Here is an 18657-nt window from a genome sequence, read left to right on the forward strand (position 1 = left end):
TTAAAACCAGACTGCTGGGCCCCACACCCAGATTTTGACTCAGTAGGGCTGGGATGGGGCCTGACTATTTGCATTTCTAACAAGTTCCCAGGTGATACTGATGCTGATGATAATGGACCAAAATTTGAGTTCTGTTGACCAGAAGGAACTTATTAGAGTGATACATAAGTAAAGAAGTTACTGATATAAGGTCTACTTAAACATATGGACAAAGTACAGGGGCATAGAAAGGAAGTAACACAGATATTGGGGGCAACAATATGCTAAGAGGTTGGGGGAAGCCAGGGACCTACAGCTGCCCACAAAGGCTTTGGAAAAGGAAGTGAGGTGCGACCGACCGAAGCCTGAGATGAAACCAGGAGGAGAAGGCAGGTCAAGTAGGGGGTAGATTTGAACAAAGTCAGGAAACGGAAATGTTTACAGTGTGTCTAGTAAACAATGCCCACAGAATGCACTATCCAAAGAGCTCAGTCAACATTTGTTGAATAAATGGCAATGAAGAAATTGATTGGTGGAAGCAAGGATTCCTTCCAAGAAAGAGTGATAATAATAAATATTAATAAGAAAGGACAGTTTTGAATATAAAATCAAAGGTTTGATTTTAGTTTTTTAAGCAATGAGAATTCATTAAAGTTTTTGGGTACGCACTTGAGTAAGTAGCATTTTTTTGATGTCTTTGTATAATGACATTATATTAATGATTTCTTGTGGCTTACCACCCATAAAATCAATACAAGGAAAAGACATTTTAAAGGAGGCATTAAAAGGAATTGGTCATAGGCAGGTGGATGGGGAAAAAAGAGAAAGCCAGTGTGAGTCTATATTTTCAAGCCTGGGTGAAAAAGAGAAAGATTAAATCACTTAATAAGCAAGTGTGGAGTAGGAGATAGGTCTTGGAGAAGAAATTATGAGTTTCGTTTTAAAGCAAGACATCAAGGTGAGGTGGAGGTATCCAGCAAGTACTAAAGTTGCCTGCTTTAGTTTGATGAGAAGATAGGGTTGGACATGTGGAGGCATTCATGACAATCTAGTCAATAAAAGAGTGAAACTAACTCATGCCAGCCTTTCCTCCCTGACCCTGTGTCTCTCCTGAGAACACTGACAGCTCTGGCAGATTGCAGCTGAAAGCTTTCCCCCCAGGCCCATGTCCTGGGCTGTCTGGGCGATGCACTTTGGTTGCACAGAACCACCCTTGTGGACTAGCTGGCTCCAACCTGAGTCCAGAGGCCAGAGGGCTTCCACAGCCTCCTAAGGGCCTGGAACTTAGCAACCCAGTTCTATGGCAACCCCAGTGGACTCCAGCTGGCAGCAGTGGAGACAGCAACAGCAAAGCCCTCTGTCACTACACCCTGGAGGCAAGTCCTGCCAAGAAGGGAAAGGGTCAGGCCAGGGCTGGAACCCAGACAGGCAACCAGCTTCCACTAGATTTTAAGTACAGTTGGAGAAGATACTGCTCTAGCAGTCAAGGCCAGCAGAAATGTCAAGTCAAGGAGAGAATGTGATGGCATTGAGGACAGCTCAGAGATAAGAATCCAGAGGGGTCTTCTGGCAAAAAGAGAAGAGAGGAAGGCGTCCAGGGCAGATGAGAATGGCTAGTTCCTTCAAGTTTAGAAGTAAGAGAAGCATGAGGACTAGAAAAAGTTTTTTGAGAACAGTATTATTTGGCAAACTGGAGGCTCTAGGGAAAAGTCAAGAAGTTTAATCATCAGAACAAGAGGATTGAGATTATGCACAGTGACTACAAGTAAATTGGAAAAAAATAGGGTCCTTAGAAGATGTACAAGGTAAAAGAAAAATGAGCATTCCTTTATATCTTTAAATTAGAGGTGATTTTGTCCATCTAAATGTGTGATAGATCACCATAGACATTTCTGTGTGCTACTGAATTAGAATCAGCACAATATATTTAAATACAGGGTGGGGCAAAAGTAGGTTTACAGTTGTAAGTATGTGAAACAGTCTATTCTTATATTGCTATTTATTAATTAATGTATTATTTTCCACACAAACAACCGTATACCTACTTTTTCCCCACTCTGCAGATATATTTCCACAAAACACACCTATTGTGTAAACAGCTTCCCAGTGTTTCCAATGTTCAGCCAGTTTGCAGAACTGATATAGAGGATACTGATCAGGTACCCTGATTCAGGGAGCAATTTCATCTTCCTGTTGCAGCTGCAGAGAAGCACTGGAGGAAACAGGAAAGTAGAACCATGGGAGCTTTGTGGGAGGGAACAAGGTTGTTAGTTGCATGATATAAAATGGAAAGCTGCATTTTGAAAATTCATCAATTTCAAAGAGTGGGGACCTGGAAAGTAGCAAGGGAGCCCTGACCTTTGAGGCCTGAGGTAACTGAGCAGTACAATCTGGACAAAACAAAATTTACACTTTGAAAATGGCCTGAGAATAGAGGACCATTTTGCTAATTATACCAATATACCTGTGGAAAGTGGCAGTGTCTACTTTGTGCCAATTACAATGCGAGTAGTTTTACATTCATACTTTTATTTAATCACAATGAAGATACCGTAAGGCAGGCATTATCACTCTTGTACAGGGGGAACTTAAACTCTAAAAAATAAAATGTTTAGATCTTTAATCCTATCCTGTGTTACTTCTGTAAAATCATCCTGCCACCACAGAATATTCCTGTGTTCCTGTTTATGTTCTTTAAAACCAGGGTAGTGGTGCAGCTTGTGGGGTTGAAGGAACACCAAGATGATTGTAAGACAGGAACATTGCTACCTATCACACTTTCTTTTATGACAAAAAATACTGTACTTTTCCCACTGAAATAAAAGTAGGAATTAAATGAATGTATGGGTTACAGTATTGTTTTTCTTCCATAATAGGAAATATGGGAAAAACAAAAGCAGACTTTGAAGTTCCACCATGTCCTGTAAAGACATGTTACTTTAAAGTCAGAATGAGTCAGCCAACGAGAGGTCATTCTTAGCTTTTCCTGAAGCTCTGTTTTCTCAAGCATACTCCCAAATATTAGACCCTGAAAAAAAGGGTTTATGATGTCCAAAGTAAACCAGCCAGAGGCAAAGTAGCACTCAAATGTCTTTTTAATCATTACTACTTTCCTCCTACTTCTCAGCATGTAAACCTAACTGCCAACTCACTAGGTGGTTGTGACAAGCAATTCAGTAACTTAAATAAATGCAAGGACATCAATATCACCAACAAATTAAAATATGTAACTGTTGCTCAAAGGAAAACAGTATCACAATGAAATTCTGAAAGTAATACTCTTAATTTCCTTCAGTTTATTTTTAGAATATACACATGGGTGTAAATGCATGTGTGTGTATGGTTACACCCATGCACACAAACTTTTTTTTTTCAGTTCTAATATAGAACTGGTAGTCCAAAAGAGTGCTACGAACATAAGGTTAACTTCCAAACCTCAGAGGCAGTGGCAGTATTTGGGAAGAGGAGAGAGGATCTTTGTCAGGTTTGGATGTGACCCTGGGTCTCTCTGAACTTTCAGACCAGAACAAAGGCGTGTGAGGGGCCAGGCGGCCTTGGTCGTGTCGGCAGTCGAGTTCAGCATGCCCTGTTTTCATCCTCCGTGGACAGGACCTGGTTCTCTGCCCAGGTTTGTCGGGATTGCAAGTGGTGCCAGTCACACTCAGTCACGGCCAGAAAGAGCATCCTGATCCTGATCGTTAGCATATTGTACTGAGTCGGAGGAGGCCCCAGCCAGCACAGAACTTTGAAAGACAGAGAGTTCCAGGCACTGTTTTATAGATGAAGTAGATATTCTTAGGATCCAAAAGAATACATCTTCTTTATGTTTTAACCCAGGCAAAAAATAAAACTGTAATTTTTACACTTGAGTTGCATGTGTATTTTTTATAATGATAAATCCCAAGTATATTCTTTACTGTTCAGTTCTTGCACTGGTAGCCTTTAACACAGGCAGCTGGACTGTTTAATTGATCTTATGGCACACTAAAATACTATCATTCCATTAAAGAAAAAAAGAAAAGGTAACTGACGTTATGCAGAGCATCCCATCACTAGCATCGCTGACACTGGAAAAATTTGACTGATCCTTCCTAAAATGGGTACTTCCCATTCAGAAACATTTATCCTCTTTTAAGTTTGGGGGTAATTAAAAAGAAAAAAAGCAATAACCCATATTAAAATGATTAAGTGCAAGGATGTTTGCTATTACAGAGACAATGCTTCAGAACTGAATAAATGTAAAAGTGAAACTTCTATTCATTGTGTCGTGGTGTTTTCATTTTGAAAATATATTCCGCAAATAAAGTTCTCAAAATATATTCTTTAAGTCCTCAAGAATGTATGACTATGGAAAAAAATAATTACCTTTTCAACTTGAGAGAAGGAAAACTGTTGGAACAGTTTAGGCAATGCCTAGCCAATAATAAAAAAAAAGTTTCTTGGACCACAATTCATTCTCTAAACCTTCAAAAGCCTATCATTTATCATTAATTTTGAAATAAAACAGGAAATACCTGTACTAAGAGAACCTTTGAAAACAAGCAGAATAATTGGCAAGGAATATTTTGGGAGGCACTGACAATAATGTAATGCCTGGATTAGTCTTTCAAAAAAACATGAAATTGTAGCTGGGAGGCATATGTAGCTAAAGATTCAGCATTCCAGTGCTGAGAATTATAACTCAGTTCTCTTGATATTCTGACATATTATTTAACAAAAAGCACATGGAAGATGTTCCCAGAACCTAACTGCAGAGTTCTTATGTGAATCAAATTTTTATTGCTATGGAGCTCGCGGATATAACTGGCATAAAGATATTCAAGTGCTATTGTTTCAGGCAGTTTTGACAATGAGGAAAAACACTCTTAAGAGAGATTATATATTTATGTATGTATGTATGTATTTGTGTGTATGAATGTACATATGCATGTATATAATACTAAGCTGCTTCATTCAAAAAAGGACTCAGAGATGTCTGAACTTATATGACTTTTAATTTGGCTTTATTCTCCAATTGCTAATATCAATCTTTAGGATGTAGAAATTCGTAGAAATGCCACTGTGATATCCATCTAAGATGTCTTCCCTGCTTTCCCCCAAATAGACCTTGGATTTTCTCATCTCTGTGTCTTTGCTCTTAACTTAGAATACCTTCTCTTTGGACTTCACTCCAAGTTCATTCAAATGATACATCCTCTCCTGGTATCTGCAAACAAACATGATCTCCTTTATTCTGTGTTTTGGCCCTTTCTAATGACATCTTTTCCTTTACTGTAAATTAGGCTTATGAACGACCACATTCCTCTCCTTTATTCCCCTTACCTCACCTCCACAAAATTAGTAGTATGTTTCTTGAAGGAAAGTATTTTCCACCAATTAAGACTGCTTATGACAGTGACTTTGCATATAGCAACCCTTGAAAAAATGTTTGATGAATTAGAGTGAATCTTCCTGAAACTGAATTGCTGAACTTTTCATTGAAATGAGAGAATTCACTATTGACGTGTTTTTGTGTCTTGTTTATTCAGAAATCATTTCTTAAAGCATTTAATATGAAGTATTCATTTGTTCCCTTTGTGTTGTCCCAATATTACTAGATCTCCTCCTTATGTCTCTTCTTTCCTTCCTTCCAACATTAATTGAATGTCTGTTATCTGGCAGGCACTTAAAAGACACGAATTAGAATAAGAAAATATAGCTCAAAAGTTAGAATCTAATAATCTGACAAAACTATAAATTGTATTCTAGATTAAGACAAAGACATATCTGGTGCATTCATCTTAACAACAAAATTTGTTTTTTAAAACATTACCCCCCCCAAAAAATGCTAAGTAGTCAAAATTTAAATTCATTCTGAGTCTTCTCTTAAGCATTTCTCTTGATGCCCACAATTTTCCTATCAGGTAATATCACTCGTAATGAAAATGGCTTAATCCTAAACTATAAATATTGGAAAATAGATTGAGAAAGGTAGTTCTGTATCACCCACTCCCCTACCCCACTGCCCCAGTGTCAGCATTGAAATGGCAAATTGCTTAATCATTCTAAACCGTCTCAAAGGTTAAAGGGGAGCAATTCAGTCATTTATTCATAAATATTTACTGAACACCTACTGCATATCAGGCAAAACTAAATTTCATTTCAAATCAATAACAAATAAAATTTTAGTGAAAGTATGTTCCAGGCAGTATCTGAGATGTACTTAAACTAAAAAAAAATGTTTAACTAAAATTCAGATTTCACTGGACATCCTATATTTTTGTTTGATAAATCTGGCAACCTTGGCGGGAAAGCACTAGCCATGTTTTTGCCTTTTCTTTGCTGAAGCTGGTTTGGGCCAGGGGGATGAGAGCCAGCACAGGGTGCCCAAAGTATAGGAGGTGGATGAGGAGAATGAGGCTTAAAGTGTGCACAACTGCATAGTGAAGGCAGAGAACAGAAATAGGAGCTGACTACTATGCATAATAAAATTGTATATCATTAGGAGGCTGACACTGAATAAATAAAAGGAGAATTGGGTAAGGTAGTGGGATGCTGGAGCCAAGTCAGAAAAGGTCAGTTTTAGTTGTTCACACTTCTATGATAACTATTCTCCACTTCTATGATAACTATGGCCAAGTCTGCTGAAAATACACATTTATGTGTATGTAAACAGTGGAATATGGAATGTTTTACACAGTAATTAATGCTCACTTCAGTCTTCAGGGCTTTAACTAGTTCTTTGTGGTTGCAGCCATATTGATTTACCGGGGATGTAAGTGATGTAAACTAGATCAAGCAGTTTTCAGTTTAGTTCCACTTTGTTCCTGGTGCACAGCTATAGTTATAGAATACTTAGTGTTCTGGAGCTAAGAGAGCACATCATCCAAATGGCAGGGGTCTGTGTCAGGGTCCTAAAGCCATCCCACGTTTTTGCAATAAGTACCCAGAAGTCTACACTTCCCTTCCTAGAAACCAAAAAAGTTTTACCAAATTTCATGCTTGGGGCTCCCACTCCTGAGCATGTGTGTAAATTGTTTTCTACTGACTGTTTCCAGGGGCTGAAGCCAGTGCCTGGTCTTTCCATGAGAGCATTAGATGACAGGTTCCCTAATACCATCACAGAAAGATCAGCCATATCTACCTGGCCTTTTTTGATCAGGGCTCTCAGTTACCTGCAGTTTCTCTGTACCCTCTACATTTCTGGGATTCTCTATCTCAGCTGGTTTTTATGTAGGGTGCCCCATCAGCCCAGGCTCTTGTTCTTATACAGTAGAATGCACCTGGAGAACTTGGATACCCCCCTCGTCCATACTCAGAATGCTCACTCTCTCCCAGATGCAGTTCTGAAGCCTTGCCTTTTACTCTACTCCCTTCAGTTTGGAATCCTCTCCTAAAGCCTGGAATCTAAAATACATTGGATTAATCATGGTGTAATGTTCAGCTTATCTCTTAGACAACCTCTTCGGCTCCTTTTTAAAATAAATTTATTTAAGTATATTTTATTGATTACGTTGTTGCAGTAGTCCCAATTTTTTTCCCTTTGCTCCCCTCTGCCAAGTACCCCCCTTCCCTCCAGCAATCCCACCCCTCCTTAGTTCATGTCCATGGGTCGTGCATATAAGTTCTTTGACTTCACCCTTCCTTATATTATTCTTAACTTCTCCCCTGTCTCTTTCATACCAACTAATTATGCTTCTTAATCCCTGCAGCATTTCCCCATTTCTCCCCCTTCCCCCTCCCAGATGATAACCCTCCAAATGATCCCAAACCTATGATTCTATTCCTATTCTGGTTTGCTTAGTTGGATTTTGTTTTTATTCTTTTGATTCAGTTGTTGATAGTTGTGAGCCTGTTGTCATTTTAATGTTCATAGTTTTGATCTTCTTTTTCTTAAATAACTCCCTCTAACATTTCATATAATAATGACTTGGTGATGATGAACTCTTTTAGCTTTACCTTGTCTGGGAAGTACTTCATTTGCCCTTCCATTCTAAATGAGAGCTTTGCTGAATAGAGGAATCTTGGTTGTAGGCCCTTGCTTTTCGTCACATTGAAAATTTCTTGCCAGTCCCTTCTAACCTTGAAAGTTTCTTTTAAGAAATCAGCTGATTGTCTTATAGGCACCCCTTTGTAGGTAACTCTCTGCTTTTCTCTTGCCGCTTTTAAGATTCTCTTTTTGTCTTTCACCTTTGGCATTTTAATTATGATGTGTCTTGTGTGGTCCTCTTTGGGTCTAGCTTGTTTGGGACTCTCTGTAATTCCTGGATTTGTATGTCTATTTCCTACACCAAATTTGGGGGATTTTTCTTCATTATTTTCTCACATAAGCTTTCATTTTCTTGCCCTTCCTCTTCTCCTTGTGGCATCCGTATGATTCAGATGTTGGCACGTTTAAAGTTGTCCCAGAAGTTCCTAAGCCTCTCTTCATTTTTTCAATTCTTGTTTCCTCATTCTGTACTGGTTGACTGTTTTTCTTTTCCTTATGTTCCAAATCACTGATTTGAACCCTGGTTTCCTTCCCTTCGCCATTGGTTTTGTGTGGATTTTCCTTCATTTCACTTAGCATAGCTTTCACTTCTTCCCTTATGCATTTGCTATACTTAAGCATATCTGTCAAGTCTGTGAGCATCTTTCTCACCGGTGTTTTCAACTCTTCATCTGTTAGGTTGGCTATCTCCTCGTCACTTAGTTCTCCCCCTGTAACCTTGACCTGTTTCCTCTTTTGGGCCATATTTCTCCGTCTCCTCATCTTGACAGGCTCCTATGTTTGTTTGTCTCTGTGTCTTAGGTAGAGCTATCACACCTATTATATTATAAGGGGCAGAGCCTTAGGTATTTGTCAGTACAGGGCAACCCGTTTCACCACGTTGCAACCTGTATGTGGGGCTGGGGTCTGAGAGGGAACAATGCCACTTACTCAGCACTCGCCCATTTTCCAGGCACTTCTTTCACATGGGACTGGTAACTAGCTATTGCCCTGGCCATTGTTCCCAGAACGAGTGGGTTTGTGTATGTTCTAGGACTGTGGGGGCCCTTTAAACAAGTGGACTCTGCTGAGAGACTAGCAGTTTCTTTCTCTGCCCCAACCCCCACTGGTTTGCACAGTCAGAAGCAATGAGGCTTTATTTTCCCCGGCACTGGACCATGAGCTGCGCAGTCTGGTGTGGTGCTGAGAATGCTCCCCAGGTTTCCTCCCTACTTTTTAAAACGTGTGACTGCGCTTTCCGCTGTCCTGCCACTGCCTCCGCTGCCACCACCACATCGTGTCCTCTCCGTCCCTCTTACCTGTCTGGATGAGTATTTCTTCTTTATATCTTTGTTTATTTGGACTTCCATGCAGCTCCATTTTCTGGAATTTCTGGTTGTCTCCAGTTTTGAGGTAGTTGTATTCCTTCTTAGTTGTGGAGGGAGATGCAGCGTGTCTGTCTAGGCCTTTGTCTTGGCCAGAAGTCCTTTTGGCTCCCTTTTTGTCTCACACCCTAGCAATTTTCTTCCCTTGAGGCATATGGCTCCCTCCCTCAACCTTAGTGCCACCATAATTTGTCATCACTTAGTGTTGTCCTCTAACTTGTCTCCTGAACAGAGACAATCTGCCACTCCTCAATCCCTTATTCATTTTCTGTCTTGGAGCTAAGAATGATGTGCCTTAGACAAAGTGTCAGACGCACTCCCCCTACACCTCCACCAGAGTGAGTGGAAGAAAAAGATGGCACATGATTTGTGCTTGCTTCTATGATGGACAAATGCACAAACTTCTGTGGCTGCATACAATAAAAATATGTCTTGCTTACATAAAAGAATGGATCAACAGCCGGCTTTTCCTCTATGCAGTAACTCAGAAACAAGGTCCTTCCATCTTTTGGCTCCATCATCATGTAGGGTTTCAGATTTGCATGCATTCAGTCCACAGATGGGGAAAGAGATGGTGTAGAACACAACACACAACTACTTTTTAAAATTCTCTAGTGGAATTGTTACAGAAACAGGGGAGCCCAAAAACAAACCCCAGAGTTTTCCACTGGGAGATAGGCAACAGGAAGCAGCTTTCAGGATGCCCTTGCATGCCTGGAGCTAGTGACTAGATACATTGTTGCAAAGATCCGCTTTACTTCCAAGACTCAGGAAGATGGGAGGGATCTTGGACTGTGGGCTGGTACGGAAGAAGCAGACAGAGCCTACATAGAGTTCTGTGAATGGTCAGAACTGTTTGCAACACCCACTGCGTGAGAGGACGCAGGGGGAGAGAGGAGGAAGGGAGGAAGAGAGAAGGAGCTGCGGACATTTTGGGCTGGCTCTGGCTCTAGGAGGCTCTCTCTCTCAGGCTCTCTCTGGCCCTCACACCCTCACTCTCTGGCTCTTGTGGGCTCCCTCCACCTGGCTTGGAGCAGGGGTCTCCAAGCGGCTTTAAGAAGAGGCTCTTGCCAGACTTCTTTGAGAAGGAGAGGAGATCCATGCGATTTGTAGGAAGAAGGCAGTTTACAAGGAGGCTGAGAATCCAGGCGGTCCTGCATTGAGAGCTGGAGGGCACCACAGCACAGAAAGGACCTCCCCAATCAGATTGAGTGATTGGCAGCTACTGGTAAAGCTGAACTGTGCCTAGGAAGTAGGGAAACGGTGTTTCTGACTTTCCTAAGACTGGCCAGGTCTGGGAGGGGGAGGCAGGACTTTGTGTAAATAAACAATTCTTTTCCTTTTCACCAAACTCTGGTATTCAGAGTTATGATTCTGGTGGCGGGCACTCAGACCCCTAACTGAACAGCCCGTGGGTTCTGTTTCAATCGGAGCAGCCCAGGGGTTCTGTTACAGAATCACATTGTTATCTAGATGCAAGAGGAAAATGTACATGGTCCCTGAACCCACAGACACCATCCAGTGACAACTCTATACAACAGAAGTGGATACTGGGCTGTCTCTGCCATAGATGGTAATCCTCAGTTGTTCCAGTCAAAAACACAGCTTCCATCCTAAGATAAACTTAATGTGTAAAAATGTTAAGGTATCTTTTTTTAATGTATTTTTAAATCTTTACCCGAGAATAAGTTTTTATTTTAGAGCGAGAGGAAGGATGAGAGAGAAAGAGGAAGGGAAAGAGAGAAAGAGAAACGTCGATCAGTTGCCTCCTGAATGTGCCCAGATCGCGGATCAAACCCACAACCGAAGTATATTCACTGACTGGGAACTGAACTTTCAACCTTCGCAACCTTTTGGTGTATGGACAACTCCCTAACCAACTGTGCCACTCCCCCAGGGCAAGTCATCTTTCTTCAAATAAACTAAAATTATGACTAAAAGGCTCATGTGAAAGAGAAATGGAAAACAAGGTGATTTGAGGATTTTGACTATTTCATATATTTATAGTGTCCTTTCCTCTGTACATGTACCACTTCATATAACAGTATGTTCATGGTTCAGAGAAGGAAAACTCTGACTCCAAAAAACCTCCGCTGCCTTGCGGCATACCTCTTCAGGGGAAAGGCTAAGGGAGTAAACCCCGACAGAAAATCCGGAGCCGGAGTCCCTAAGGCGGTTTGACGTTGTAGTCAACACCGGCAACTCCTGCGGCGCACCTGAAGCCAAGCTGTATTGACTCCGTCTTTCCCTTGGATCCTTCAGCTGCGAAGAGATGGGGGTTCTGCTGCATGGGCAACAGCAGACCCTCCATATCACCCTGCCCAGGCTCTGTAGCTTCAGCTTCACTGGAGAGGACACTCCAGCGTCATCGCAAGATGTCGATTCAACACGGGAGGAGACAGATACCGTGTCACTCCCGAGTCGGACTGCACAGCCATTCTCGGCGGTGCAGATAGACTCTTAAGAAGCTACACCATCGTCTCTCGAGACGGACGGCTGCCGACGATGTTCATGGTTTCTCAATCTCCTGTAGCTAAACACGGATAACTGGTTTCTTAAACACCTATAGCTAAGCACACCTAGCTGAAATAAAGTAAGCCTAAGGGATATCTGAGAGCCCTCTCATTTTTGTTATTACATATAGGGTAAAGCACAGAAGCATATAGTTATAAGAATACTTACTAACTAAGCAGATTTATTCATTTAGCATACACTGAGTGTCTACTATGTCTCCATCATTATTCAAAACACTAGAAACACTAGAACAATAATCATGGTTTCTGCTTTCAAATAATGTATAATTGAGTAGAAAGTGCAAGTCAAAGTAGTTCCATTTTTGAGATAGGCAATGCCGAGTTTATTTTTTGAGAGGAGAGAGCTAGATGTCAGCATCTGCTATGGTCTAAAGAGAAAAGCCTTAAAAATGTATAGATTGACTGCATTGCTTGAGTGTTGAATATATGTCTTATCAGAGTTGGTAGTATCATTAATGATCAGATAGCTGCTTACATGATACGTTTTGAAGAGGTATTCACGGTCTTGATGGCAAATCATTTCCCATTTCTAGCTTGGCTTACAAGGTCACAATTTATTAGTAAGCTAACTCATGGGGCCAGTATTGGATGTGATCACTCTTAGTATTATTCATCAAACTTGTAGCAGAAAGAAGAACTAAGGGAATGAAACAGAACTAAAAATTAAAGTGAAGAAACAGAGGGAGGCTGTCCTGGACTGGCTCTGCAAGTAGGAGTCAGGAATAATCCTGAGTCAGGAGTGAGGAAGAATTATTACTTTTAAGGGTCCCTGATATTGTAAGACCCTACTACTCATGAGAATGCATGTGACTCCCAGGCAGGTCAGGGAAAAATAAATCTTAAATACCTTAAGAATTGATTGTGAATCTTCTTCAGGATTTCGAAGTTGAGTGACTGAATTGAACGTGGTTTTTTAGACCATTAGGGATGAAATATTGACATGAAGGTTCATTGGGAATGGCAATGTGCAGGCTTTTCCCCAGATTGCCAAGTATATAAAGTAGTTTTTCAGACTCCAAAAACCCACCACATCTCTTGGTTTTCCCTGGCTGAACTCAGCTCTTATCAGGAAACTTATCATCAAATTCATCAGCTAGAAATAACATCTCCTTCCACTTTCTCTTGATGCTCTCTTTTATAGCATTTACTATATTTTACAGTGGATTAATATTTGCATGCTTCTTATTTCTCTTATTTGATGGGAAACTGTTGGCAGTAAAATGTGGTGGTTAAAGACATACTCTGGAGTCAGACAGAACTGAAGGAGCCCCACCCAGGCCACTTAATAACTGGGTGACCTCAAAGCCATAGTCAACCTCTCTAAGCCTCAATTTCTTCCTCTGAAAATGGATATTATAATAGTATGTGAAATATCAATACCATGGTACTGTACTTGGAATAGTCACTCAATGAGGTATTATTAGACCCTTTCCTTTGTTAGTGAATTTAATAATTTCAACTGCCAGAAGCCAATGTTCTTAAGGCCATTTTCCTGAGGAGAACTCTGCATTACAGAGGTTATATAAACTCCCAGGATTACATAGCTGGTTGGGAGAAGAATTTGAATTTGAACCCAAATTGTGTCTGGGCAACCTCTTTTTCTAGGAGAGCAGGGAGCCTCTATTTACTAATATGGATGCCTGACTTACAGTATGAGGTTTTAATGACAACTTTTCTTTGTCTTGTTTTTTTCCCAGTGAAATAAATAGGCTCTAGTAGGGATGGATCTTGGCTCAAGTATCCCTGTGTGCATCACAGAAATAGCACTTAGTGGACATTTAATGCTTTATAACTTGAAAACTGAGAACAGGTACTATCTTTAATTTTGAGCTATGAGTTGTTAATGTAAGGAAATGTCTAACTGTTCTCACATAAAAATGTGTCACTGATGCCATGGTGCTAGAGTCATGTATATGGTAAAAGCATAAGAAGAAAAAAGTGAAATTACATTTTCTGAAAAAATATATAACAGTCTCTAAATTTTGTTTCTCTGCAGCTTAAGATATAGAGAATATTTAATTTAATTTTGTAGATGTTTCTCCCAAAAGTGTTCAGATAGTGATGATGAAGCCAACTCATTCTGAACTCTCTCTAGTTTAGTTATGTTTCCGCTAAAAAAAAAAAAAAAGGCAGGCAATGGAAAATTTTTAAAAATTTAAATATCATTATAATGCAAAACTGAGTTTGAATTTTTAGATAGACTGCTTTGTAAAACAAATATAGCTCAGTTTTATCACTCATATTTATTCTGTATAAATTCTCTCATAATCATAAAATACGAATTTCCTGGTTTTTTAAAAAGAACATATACCACTGAGAAAGAATTAAAATAACAATTACTTTTAATTATTTTCTGCTCAGACACTGACTGTACTTCCTAAATTAATTTATACCATTACAAAAATAGTTTAGTTCTTCAATATTGAAGTAATCTTTATTCAACATAATATTTGAAAATTTTTTCAGTTGATCCCAGGTATTCACTTTAATGGAGTCTTTCTCTGGTCACTCAATAATTCATCTAATATTTATTGAGTGCCAATTACATGCTGTGCATAGTGCTCAGTGCTGAGGGACACAAGGCTACAAAGATACATTCCCTACACTCAACAATCTCTCAACAGACATTTAATGAATAATTTTATTTTCTTGTTATAGTAAAATAAGCAGAAACAAATTTCTTTAAGCATCAAGTCACTTCTATTTTAAGTACGTCTCTCTTGATGTAAGTTTCTTCTATTTAATGAACTCAATGCACTGTTGAAGATTTTAACCCAAGTCTGATGTTTTATTATTTTCATATTAAGGTACACTTGCTGATCCCAATGAGAGGTTTTTCTGCATTGTTGTTGTTGTTGATGATGGCTTTTTGGTTTGTTTTTCTGTTGTTTTGTTTTTGTCATTCATTCATCTGGTTAATATTTGAGTGTCAATATATATAAGACAACACATTAGTTTCTCTGCAGACTAAAATGAGTGGTATGCCCAGTAAGTGGGTGCAAAATCTTAATGGAAAAGGTAGAGACTTGAGCTGGAACTTTGGGTAAATATTTTTCGGTTACTTACATCACGGTTAATGAAGATGATACTCATTTAACTGGATGAGTGTTTCTTCTCCTCATGGGACTTGGCCAGCCACCATGTCAGGTGTTTATAACTGAATAGGATTTTTATCCAGAACCCTTTTCATCTTCCTTACCCTAAAATAGCATTGAAATGACCACGGGGCCTCTGTACCCACTTCCTCAAAGCTTCTAGCCAGCTGCAATCAGTTAGGTTATAGATTCCTGTCTGTTCCTTCACCAGTCAGGAATATGCACCAAAATATTAAGAGGAGCTTGAATGGAGTGTAGATGAAAGTCACTTATGTTCACTATTATATAATTTAACAACATTTTCACTTTTATAACCCAAAATGTATGTGTTCTTTTGTTTAAAAATTAAAAGATGATAAACCACCTTCTCCAGAGTCAAAGGCAGCTACCTCCCAGCTCCCAAAAGTGTGCCTCCCGAGTCTTAACACTCAAAAATGTAAAACATGTAAAAGGACCCAGGGAGAGGAAGAGCTTTTATAAATTCAGAATTTCTACATTCATCCACTCCCAGCTTTTCTTCACTGAAGTGCCTCTTTCTCCCCACATTTATTCAATAGGTTTGTCTGGTCACCCACTCTCTCTGTGGAAGTGAAGGAGAGTCTCCATGTGGGTAAAACATTTTTAACTGAAGAGGGGAAGATGGGAAGGTGAGGTTGTGAGGTAAAGGGGGGGCATTAAACCCTGTTTGTGGAAGTTGATCTCCAAGAGTTTCAGTTACTGGCCCGTGTCACAGGAGGTGCATAGAAGCACCAAGAACAGAATTCAGGTTCTCCCCAATTTCTCTCACCCATCTGCCTGCCCCTCCTCCTGCAGGTCTTCACACAGCTGCCTTGGAGGGATCTTAAATTAAAGCCTCCCAGTCTTGGACTTTAAAATCAGTTGTGAATAATGATTGGTTACAGGTTTCTGAGGACAAACTTTACCTACACCATGAGCACTTCTGTGAGTCCTTAGAGAGTTTACAACCCTTCAGGTAACCCGTTTATGAATAATGAAATTAATTTCATTTTATGTTAAGATTCTCTGTTCTCCACAAGCCAGTCATATCATGCCTGAAAATTGAGTGTTTTCTAGGATGAGTGCACTGACTGAAGCCAAGTCCGTGAGATGGAGGAAAATCGCCTGAGAGAGCTGACCATCCCTGTCTACCTCAAACAGTGCGCTGTGGGAATTCTTTGACCAGGAGTGTCTTGCAGTATATAATCTGAGTGTGGAGTCCTCCATTTTAGCTACTGGTCTAATATTGACTCCCTTGCTCACACAGGCCTGTCCAAAATCTTGTGTGTGGTTTCTCTGAGATTCTGAAGATAAAAAACAAGCAGCAGTATGTTTTAAAGCCTCTTGGAATAAATATATATAGAGAGAGACAGTTTACAGTTAATATTGATGTGTTTTTAGCACTTTATAATAGTATAGCCTCTGCTGGTCAAGCACATTAGTATTCCATTATTGGACTAAAATTTGGGGGCATGCCAAGTGTCTTCTGATTTGACATCAAAGTGGGAATTATAGCCAAGTTAAAAGAGTAAACTAGCATCTGTGAAGTTCCTTATCACTGAGATAACTAGTTTTATATTGACATTTTCCAGTTTCCTCATTTGCCTTTGCTTTTCTTTCTGAGCAGCATATTTATCGTTGTTATTTCGGATCAGTTTTTGTGATGTGGGTATTAAGTGAGACAGCTATGTAAACAAGTTGCAAGGGATTATTAGTTTATCAGTAGAAGGATGTCTGGTCCATTGCCAAGATTCATTGATCTGTTTGTTATGACTCTACCCAGTACAATTTTAGTGGCAATTTAAAAAATGGTTTTAAGGTTTCACTTACAGAAGTCCACTGGTTCATTTATTAACCCACATTTGAGGGCTAACTCACTGTATAATCTTACTAGCATTATTATGACAGTTATAATTCACCGCAGCCAGGGAGCAATATCCCAATTATATGTTCTATTGTTTCACTTGTGATATGAGAGCAATACAAATTGTTGATGATAATTATGTTGATTTTCAGCAGTTGGCAAATTAGTAAATTAGTACATTTAGAAATATAAATATACTGTAAGGCTAATATGTGTGTTGGGGCTAGTTAACAAGTATTTATTGAGAGCCTACCGTATGTGTGGTGGACTATGATAAACACAGTGTAGGCATACTGGTGATGGCATGAGGCAAACAAAGATCATGCCTGGCACAGGATACAGTTTGTGCTAGGTAAAAATAAAAGTCCACAGCTCTGCTGATGGACTGTGCTATTCCTCAGCTGGTTTCACCCAGGCTCAGTTAGGGTAGAAGAGCATCCTGCTGAGGGGTCAGCTTGGTTGAAAGGGACAGCCTCCTTCACAGGAATGGCAGTTGGTGCTGGCTGTGGGCTGAGCAACTTGCTCCCCTTCAGGTGGCCTCTTACCCTCCAAGAGGCTAGAACAGCTGCCTTCGGTTGTCTCAGGGCAATGCTCCAAAAGGGTGAAAGAGGAAGCTGCAAGGCCTCTTGAGTTCTAGTCTTGGAAATCTCATAACATCATTACTGCAGAGTTCCACCAATCAAAGCAAGACACAAGGCCAACACAAATTCACAGAGGTGGAGAAACAGGCTTGATGAAAGGAGTGGCAAAGACACATTATAAAGGTGTATACATACCAAGATGGGTGGCATTAGTGCCATATTTTGTAGTCTATTACTACTATATTTGCCACATAAAAATGAGTCCTCCATAAGGGTTGTCTTTGCATTTTAAAATTCCTGTTACAGAATGACCAATATTGAATCAAAACCCAGCTCTTCTCAGATCTGAAATTTATATAAGTTCCTTTTCCTATGTCAATTTCAGTTGTGTCGAATATCTTATGTACATGATTTTCTTGTCAAAGATTCTATTTAGTGTTCGAAAATAGTGAGCTGCTTTTTTACTTAATATTTAGTTTTAAAATACTGGTCTGCTCTCTATGCTTAAAAAATGCTAGATGGAGGTAATCACAGAGCCCTGGAAACAAAGAGGAACTAAACTTTGTGCTTTCTGATGTTAAAGTCCGTTTATCTTTTTTTGTTTTTAATTTTTTAATCCAGAGTCACTATCTTTCTTACACTTTTAAAGAATATTTTCTAATAAAATGAATGGGTAATAGTATAGTATTCTAGAAAATAAGGTATTAATTTATAGCAATTTATATATGTTCCATATTTAGAATAAATTTACTTATATTATTTTGTTATTGCACATTTTTTTATACATGAAAACATCAGATTTGATTCACAGATCCTCAGGAAATAAGTCTTTTAGAATTAAGTTGACCATGCAATTTATTTATTATTTAAGTTGTTTTCAGAATAGTTTACTCATTCACATAATTCCTAACTCAATCGATGCAACATAATATATCCAGTTGAAATTCTCCGTCTCATTTATTTCTCCTGGTGATTAGTGCCATCAATTTTCTGTGGGTTCTTCTAGAAATATGTTATTCATATACACGCAAATACAGAGAGATATCCCCCCCTTTTTATACAGAAAGTAGCATACTATATATGTTGTTCTTCACCTTGCTTTTACCCCTTATTATATCTTACTCCATTTCAGTATTTAAAGAGATTTTTATTTTTTTAGAGCTACATAGTATTATATGGTATAGCTGTAGCATACTTATTTAATCAGTAACCTATTCAGTGGACACTTACATTACTCTGAGATTTAACTACTTAGCATTTTTAAAAGCCCTCCT

The sequence above is a fragment of the Furipterus horrens genome, unplaced genomic scaffold (genome assembly GCF_987537825.1).
Source record: "Furipterus horrens unplaced genomic scaffold, mFurHor1.1.pri manual_scaffold_4, whole genome shotgun sequence".
NCBI lineage: Eukaryota > Metazoa > Chordata > Mammalia > Chiroptera > Furipteridae > Furipterus > Furipterus horrens.